The sequence below is a fragment of the Antechinus flavipes genome, chromosome 3 (assembly GCF_016432865.1).
Source record: "Antechinus flavipes isolate AdamAnt ecotype Samford, QLD, Australia chromosome 3, AdamAnt_v2, whole genome shotgun sequence".
Classification (NCBI taxonomy): Eukaryota; Metazoa; Chordata; class Mammalia; order Dasyuromorphia; family Dasyuridae; genus Antechinus; species Antechinus flavipes.
The window spans coordinates 416,698,544-416,707,369 of NC_067400.1; the positions used below are offsets into that span (position 1 = coordinate 416,698,544).

Sequence of the window (8,826 nt, forward strand, 5' to 3'; positions counted from 1 at the left end):
AACGCCAGAACTTAACTGTCTTCTACTGTGACATTGCCTATTTCTAGGCTGAACAAATGTCCATTTTATGAGTATAAATATTCCATCCTTAGTTTTTCCTGTAATATGCTAAGTGAGAAGATTAGTAAATAGTGATCTTAATGACGGGTTTTCCATTGCCTGTTTGTCTCTGCCTTTGGAAGAGGTAATGTATACACTTTCTTTGGTTCTGACTGGGTTCACTAGTACCTGATGATTGTAGATTTGACTTAATTTAACATGAGCAAATTAATTCCTGTAGGAGGTGCTGTTGATTTACAAATGGCTAGGACAGAACTATGGTTTCTGTGGTGAGACTTGATTGTTCAAGTATCTGTGTATGGAAATGTGCCGTTAGGCAGAATTGCATTATCAGTGCCAGGATAGACAGATATAGCACATCATTTAGCAGCTGGTTGTATTACCTTATAGTGTTGAATGCAGTTTTTTGGGAGGGCAGGGGGTGGGGAGGGTGTTTATTTTTAAGGCGTATATTGATTATACCTGGGAAAAACTCTTTCTCTGGAAAGCTTTGGGAAATCTCTTTGTTGCTTGTCTAGAGAACCCATGCTGGTAGTAAATCAGATCAGTCTTATACTCCACAAACCAGATGTTTCCAGTTTTAATCACTAAACATTTAGCATAACTTAGTGCTGACCTGCATATGTTTAAAAATCTACCTGGGCTCTAGGACTATCCCTCTATCACCTAATGACCCCTTAGTCATAACATCAGCAGAGAATGCTAAGTAATTCATCTTGCCTGTCCCTATATTCCAGTCCTCTCTGCAGCCTGCTCTCTACACCTAGCTAGATACTAGTCCCTTGCATTTAAATTATCAGTAATGGAATTGAGCGAGGGAAATGAAGCTATTGAGAAAAATGAAGTTTGTCTTTATCAATTTAAGAGCCCTAAGGAAAGTTTTGTGTTTTTTTGTTTTGCTTTGTTTTATTCAAGAGACAGTGCAGCATTTCAGTGCATCTCAAGCAAGAAAAGAAAGGACAAAAGGGATTGGTAAGACTGGACGCTATTGTGCAAGTCTTAGCTCTAACTGGTAGATGAAGGCAGCTCACCTTTGCAAAGTCCCAAAAGAGAGAACTTGTCTTAGTCTCTCATCCAGAGAATTCCAAAACCTAAAGGAACAGACATAGCCTTCCTCCTTTCCTTGCCTATTTATACCATACTATGCCTCACGTTCAGAATTAGGAGGAAAAAAATAGGCGAGGAAGAGAAGCTGATAAGAATGGAAGGAATTAGCCATAAAGTAAATTGAAATCCTCCTTTTCCTGTGGAGAGAATCAGGAATCAGTCTTGCTCTCACATAGGCGCAAAACGATTTATGACAGAAGAGGCATTACATTACAACTTAACAGGCTTGGAGGTGATGAGAATCCAGGACTCAGCTGCCTACATGCTTTCAGAAAGCTGCTTTAGGACTAGCCACAGAGATGTTTTCCCAGTGACTAAACCCAGAGGCAAAGTGCATGCCTGCCTGGCTAGCTGGGGGGTAAGGCACAGGGAAGTCAACAGACTTGCTTTTTCTTAAGACTTAGAAGCTCAAATAGAGAAGCTGGTCACTTGTAGGTATCCTTGTGATTTCCTCACCCAAGTGCCACAAGCAAAATGCAGAACACATTCCAAACTCAAATAAAAGTAAACTGGGAGAGCTGCTACCTATGAAAAAGATTTCACATCCTGGCTAGAAAGGTTTTAAGGTAAGAGTCACTGGTCTGCTCCTTCTCTCACTTAACAGCATTTTCTTTAGGTTCTCTCTAGGTCTCTTCTGTTCCATCTCTTTCTCTTCCCCCAGCAACACTGAACAAACTCTAGAGAGCTATTGCATGATTGCATCTACTATTGATAAGGTTCTTGGTTAGAGAGAATGAATCTTATCCCCTGCCTGACAGGCTCACAGCAGTCCGAATTTGTCTTTCTGAATTCCTCCCTCTTTGGCACAGCTTATGAAGAGGGAACAGAATGGAAAGCACACACCTGCACTCTGGCATATTCTGAGCTCCTTGACCCCAAATGTGCTTAGGAGCAAGGGCAAGTGGTTAGAAGAGGAAGCTGATGGATTTATCATACAGCCTTTATCTTTTCTGCTTTCAAAACCTTCATTGCTGACTCCACAGGTGAATCAGTCACTTTTTTTTTTTTTTAACTTTCAGTTTCTGTTTCTCCCCCACCTTTTCCCCCTTCCTCCCCCCATCCTGGGCAGCAATAATAAGCCCAAAAAAAATCTCTTGGAGACTTAATTAAACGTCAGTGATCAGTAAGAAAGATAGGCAAGGAGTCTGAAGGAAGAGTGGAATCAATTGGTAGTTTTGTCTTAAAAAAAAAAAAATGCCCGAGAAATATTCAAAATGAAGAAAGTGCCGAGGTAAACCATAGAGCTTCAGCAAAGTGAAAAGAGTCCCTGAGAGTGGGTGACCCTGATAAGTCATATCATATTAAGGACATTCCCAGATATCTCACCTAAAGTGAATATGTACACAACACAGACGTATCTGAAGGTATTCGCCTTCTATGCATTTCTATAAACTCCCTAGTCTGTAAGGGCTGGGGGGTAAATAACACTGAACGGTTAAAATTATGGAGAAGGGATAATAACTGATTACTAATTTGAAAGTAAATAAACAGGTGACTTTTTCAGATCAAATTCCTCCTTGGATCGTTACAATAAATATCTCTGAAGGAAGCTCTCTATTTATGTTGTCATTGATTAATTCTTCACTACCTCATTTGATTTCGATTTAGAACGATTTGATTCTAATTTAATTAGCATGTAATTTGGATGTACATAATTACTGTAATTATGACATTCAGGTAAGGCAGCTTTAGGCTGAAAGGCAATTTCAAATTTTCTAGCAACCTACTTTGTACTGGGAAATGGACAAGGACTTTGCGCCCTGGTACCCAAGTAGTAATTAGCACATCTTTGAAATAGGCAGTGCAGTGGGGTTTGTATTAAAACAGCAAATACAAATCCAGCCGAATTACCCACTGCAAAGGTGGCTAACGTGTTCCCCCGGAAACACGCTACATTTTACTCATTGCGAGTTCGTGGGAGATTCGTTTCTTGGAGCTGACGCTCTGAGGCTGCAGAGTCCTGCTCGCCGCTGAGCTGCCAACAGCTCCGCCGCAGGAGCGCACTTGGGGTGGGCATGTAGGTTGCTGCTTTTAAAATAAAAATAAAATAAGGCGGGTGGGGGAGGGGGCTGTCGGGAAAGAAAAGGGTACTGGAGGAGAGAACAATCCACACAGTGGAGAGAAAATTATCAAACCGCCCCCGACTGCTATCCGATTTTAGAATTTGATTTAAAAGGAAAAAGGTGGGGGCGAAAAGGGGTCTGTTTGCGCTGCAAGAGAGCTTTGATCCCCTGGGAGGATCTGTGGGCGATGGGCTTAGGGACTTCTCACTTCCCCCTTCCTCTCCCTCTGTCTCTCCCTCCATTTTCCATGCACACACACACCCAAAAATTGCAACCTCCCAATCATTCCCAGCAGTCTGGATCACCAGGCTCAAGCAGAGGAAGGGATGGTTGGTTTGCAAACCACGGGGCGAAACTGTCCTGGATAAGGGTGAAGAGATGACGGGTGTAAAACAACTATCCCTTCTTCCCCTTTTCTGCCTTCTCTCTCCATAATATTTCTTCCGGGGATCACTTAAATTTTTTAAGTCCAGGTATTGGGCTTGGGGTTTTTCCCCTTGATGGTTTGATCAATTCGGTTTCCCATTTCGTCCGGGGAACTTTTGGCCGGCTTCCCCCGACAAAGGACAGGTTTCCCAAACCACCCAGAAATTCCTTCCAGCCCCAAGGACTTTGAGGGGAAGAAGGGACACTGACTTTTGGTCGCCCCTGTGCGTGGTCAGAATGCGGCAGTTCACGAAGCTTGCCAAATCGGGCCCAGCGTGCTAGAACCAAGAGTTCTAGGGCACCGAAGTCACGTTTTTTAAGAATATTAAATGGCAGCAATTCCAAATCTGGGATCAAGCTCGAGTTAATTTTTCGTTTTACTTTGATTTTGAGTTGGTACGTTTCAGGAACAATCCCATTTTCCGGACCCAGAGCAGTAACACAGTTCGTTCAAAGTAACTCTTCTTTATTATCTTTCCTCATCTCCTTTCCCTCAAGAATACCAAACCTCGGTTTCTCTGCCCTAGCTCTCTAACGCCTGGATACTAAATAGAGCCCATTCCCTTTCTTGCCTTGTTTCAAGCCCGGACAAGGGGGAAGTGCTGCCCTTCCTCTCCTAGACCTCTAGATGGCACCAGAGAGCCACAATTACAAGCATCCTCTCAAAGGAATCAAGAACGACTGTCAAACATAAAAGCAAATCAGAGTTTTCAGTTTTTTTAATGTGTTAAGAATGTTATTCCTTAAGAAAATTTGTAGCTAAATTATTCTCACTTAAAATAAACACTTAGTATACCAATTACACAAATGGGCGGGATTTATGTAAGATTTACTTCATCTGCATTTTTGTAGTGGAAGAGAGCCTTGGTGAATACAGATAATAGATGCAAATAAGATTAGAGTTAAAATAAATAAAGTTTTCATCTGAATAGAAGAAAATCATTTTTACATGACTTTTAACGATTTAACGAAAAGTCCACACATGCATTCAGGTGCACGAATCTGATCTCAAAATAGTAATTTTTTAAAGAAAATACCGTAATTCTCAATACTCTCATCCCCACCCCCACCTCCCACTCATCAGGTAGGAAGCCACAGAGGGGAAAAGAACAATGACAACGGCAAAAAATAAAATAAAATAAAATAAACTCCTAGTGGATCAGAAACTTAGACAGCGAGCTCTGGCGGGGCTGGAGAAGTCAACTCCGGAGCTGGGCCCTCAACCCCCGAAGCCTTGCTCCAAACCTGTTTGGATTGGGGCTGGGTGGTGGCAGGGATGAGCGAAAACTTAGCCGAGCTCCTGGTACTGAAGGTGAAACTCGCAAAACAGAGAGCATCTGAAATGACACCGAATAAAGCGAAATTAAATTTTCAAAACGTGGGGCCAATAGCGTCTTCTTCTAAACTAACCTCGCTGAACTAAAGTCCCTGAACCAAAAAGGACACCGCAATACTCTCAAGCTTTGTCCTAGGTCCCCTCTCACCCTGGGGGACGCCAAGGCCCATCCTCCCAAAGCAACCAGGGGGAGAGCCCCGGATTCCGGCAGGTTCTCCACTTAGCAGGCTCCCTATGGAAATGCTGCTGTTTAATAACAGTTTCGAGAGGAAAATTAACGAGTTTTTGTATGGTCGCTTTTGTTTCCTTTTCTCCAAACATCCCCACACCTTCCTCTAAAACTTCTAATTCACACAACCATTTACCGATCACTTGGGTAAAAAATTTTCCAAACCCAAACCCGTTGACTCTTCAGGATTTATCTACTGTTTGTTGCCCACAATGTCTTGGGGGTTCGGAATTTGGGTTTTATTGGGAGAGGTGTTGACTTGGAGGGATGCCTTTTTCTTTGTTTTTTCTTTTCTTTTTACGAAGAAGGAAGGGAATGTGTTACGCCGCCCCTACCCCCACCCCCCTTCTCTCTTTTCTTTTCAGGTTATACGCTCGCTATTTTCCTCGCTGAAGGAACCGGCTCTGCGGCCCCTCAGCCGTTTCCCCATCTCTGTTTCTGGGGAGTCTACAGATGATGGACGTTTTTTGACCTGCAGGGGCAAAAACAACGCAGAAAGGTCCTTGATCACTGAGCTGAGAAGTGTAGCCTTAGCCGGAGAGAAACTGGACCTGGATGGTCAGGTCCTTTGATCTGTTTTTATTATACATGGGAAACAAAGCTGACTTCTGCCCAACACCCGGGGAGTATCGCATTCCTCTGAAAACCCAACAACATTAACAACCAGCTAAGAGGGGAGATCCCAGCCCGGCAGCCCCAGCGACCTCACTTGTTTATTTTACCAGGGCGCGACAGTATCACCCTCGCCAAGCTCTACTCCCCTATCATGATCCCCCCTACCCCCATTTCTCACGCCAATCTCCCAAATACCATACATACATCTTCCACCAGTTTTTCCAGGTACCCACCCGCCTACTCTGGGTAGGAAACCGGAGAGAAAACACGCAAGGGAAACTGATAACAGCTCGAGGTGGCAGAGAAAATAGCAAAGAGAGACAAGGAAAAATCCAAGAAAAGTAGTACGGTGTAGGAAAGCAGTGGAAAAGGCAAGCAAGGAAGGCGTGGGGAGGGGAGAGGAGAGAGGAGGGGGCACAATGGTATCATGTTGCTAAATGACACCAAAGCTGTACTGAATACCCCTAAAAAAATGTTGCTGGCAGGATAGATCCCTTTCTGTCCTGCCTGCCTGGCGACCTACACTACTACTTATCATCCTTAAGAGTCTGATATTTGGCTGTCCTTTCCAAACGGTATTTTGAGGGAGGATGTTTTGTTTAAAATTAACAACGCATTATGGGAGATTTTTTTTTTTTTTAAGATTCAAAATCCTCATTCGAGTTCATATGACCGGCAGTAATAAAATAGAATTTCCGTGGGGCTGGCTTAGCTTGCGTTTGCTATTGTGTAGGGGGCACTTAGAAATATTTTTATTCTTTGAACACGGATTTTATTTTCTAAATTAACATTTTTTGAATTGAGAAATTATCTCATTTAACCATTTTCTTTTGCTTCTTTCCCCTTCTCTCTTTTAAACTGTGGCTGTTAAGTTGGTGGTCAGAAGACAAAGGGAGTGAAAATAATTTTCATTTCAATAATTGCCTTCTGGTCAATTTAACTGTGCCTTATTTTGAAAGAGACTGTCTAAATGAGATTCCTGTCCCAAATGTGTTCCCAGGCCTTATCCCAGCCTTTAATTATTCCTGAGTTTTTTTTCTTCAGAATAAGACGCTGCGCTGAGTAATCACAAAGAAGTCAGAGAGCATCCTTGAACCTTTTCAATAGCAGAGCCACTGATATTCAAATAACCTGCGAGGGCCATTTGACTGCATGGGGACATAAGCATTTCCAATTCACTATTTGCATAGATCAACTGTCTTTGAAAAGGGAAGGAGCAGTTGTCTTCCATAACATTAAAAAGCCTAGTTATCAAATCAAGTGCTTAGTTTGGGGGCTTTTAAAACGTTTACACTTTATCTCAGGTTGCCCTTTACCGTTTGACATGCAAATTTGGTGCAGTTAATTTAGACAATTAAAAAGATCTTCAAGGGAGCTTTGTCACGGAGAATATTCCGAGTTTTCCCCGTGGACCAGCTGAGATAAAGTTGGCCAGAACAAATGATGTCTAGGAGATTAATTAGATATTTGATAAGACATGAATCCCTAATAAGGGAATACAAGGCACAGGGGGCTGCTGTGTGCTCTAAGTCAAAATTAATAACATTTAACAAGATTTTCATTTAGGCATGAAATGTCTTTTCCGGAGTATGACTAGCGATTTATCCCCCTGAGATCACCTCGAAACCTACGCAGGCTTGGGAGGCTAAAGACATTTTTGTATTATTTTTTCCCCACTCGCTTAAAAAAACAAACAAAAACCCCTCACAGTTTTACTATCACCTAGGAGTATTCCCTTTAAATGGATGCGTTTTCATATTTAAAAATACAAACTTCCCTCTCTTTTATCAAGCTTCCAGGAATTTTAAAATATTGCCTTTTAAAAGAACTCATATTAAGAAGTGCAGCTAATATCTTTGAAAAACAAATTTAATTTAGCTGTTGAAATAAACTATTTTGCCTTTTGAGACATTTCTATGTACTATATTTTTTTAATGAGCCAAATATGACCTACATTGACTACAATTATCATTGATGAATTTTTCTCTGGGAGAAGAAAAAAAAAGTCTGCCCATAAAAGGGTTATTTGAGGAGTGGGAGGGAGTAGAAACCGGGAAAAGGAAATGTATTGTTCAGAGTCCTTTAATAATAGCAAAAGGAAAATATTATGATGCCAATATTTTCTTCATACAGATAAACGCATTTAATTTCTTTAGATGACCTTAACTTACGTGTTTGTGAGTGAAATGATAACTCAACATTTTAAATATCTTTACATATATACTGACTTCCACAAAGTGCATCAGAAAATTAAAAAAAAAACCTCCCTGAATTTCAGGAATTCACAAAAAAAAACCTATTTGAATAAACATTTACAAGAAAATAAAAGAGAACACAATCTTTTGAACCCTATTTATACAGATGTTATGAAATACAGAGAAATTGTCTTTAGACTTCCAGTTTAATTTCTCACCTTAAGCCTTTTTTGATGCTTCCTTTTTAAAAAGTCTCATTGTAAATAGATATCATCAAGCAGGACTTGGAGTATTTTATATATCATATAATCCACACAAAGGGTCTGTTTTTATAGGTCCCATTTGTTTTCAAATGTTCTGACAGTCTCTGCTGGGTGGTGGTGGTGGGATTTTTGAGATGGGGAAGAGGTGGGTTAAGGGGGGAGGCTGGGCTGAGTTAGAGGAGGGAGAGTTTGTGTATTGCTCTTCACTCAAGAAGTTTGTATAGCGGTGTGTGTGTGTGTGTGTGCGTGTGTGCGTGTGTATGTGTTTTTCTGTGTCTAAAAACAAACAAACAAACAAACAAACCCAAAAAACAAAAACAAAAAACCTCTTTTGAATTTGTCGGGGATTGTTATTAGTTGTCCCTGGACCAAGCGTGGCGTTCAAGTCTCCGCTGCAGTCAAGAGGGGAGAGATTCGCCTAGAGCGGGGAGAGTCACACCCGCTCCAAACTCGGGCGCTGGAGCTCACCACCGGCTCCTTCTCCTCCAAGGGCGGGGAGCAGAGGAGGACTAGGGGGAGATGAGAGTGAACC

General features: G+C 41.7%; 1 long non-coding RNA gene across 1 annotated transcript; it reads right to left on the reverse strand.

The window, feature by feature from the left end:
- Positions 1-4,362: 4,362 nt before the first annotated feature.
- Positions 4,363-8,816, reverse strand: LOC127557796 (uncharacterized). The gene is made up of 2 exons (XR_007952628.1): positions 8,250-8,816; positions 4,363-4,993 (listed from the first exon to the last, which is right to left on the reverse strand). It is a non-coding gene; the product is annotated as an uncharacterized LOC127557796 (long non-coding RNA).
- Positions 8,817-8,826: the final 10 nt, after the last annotated feature.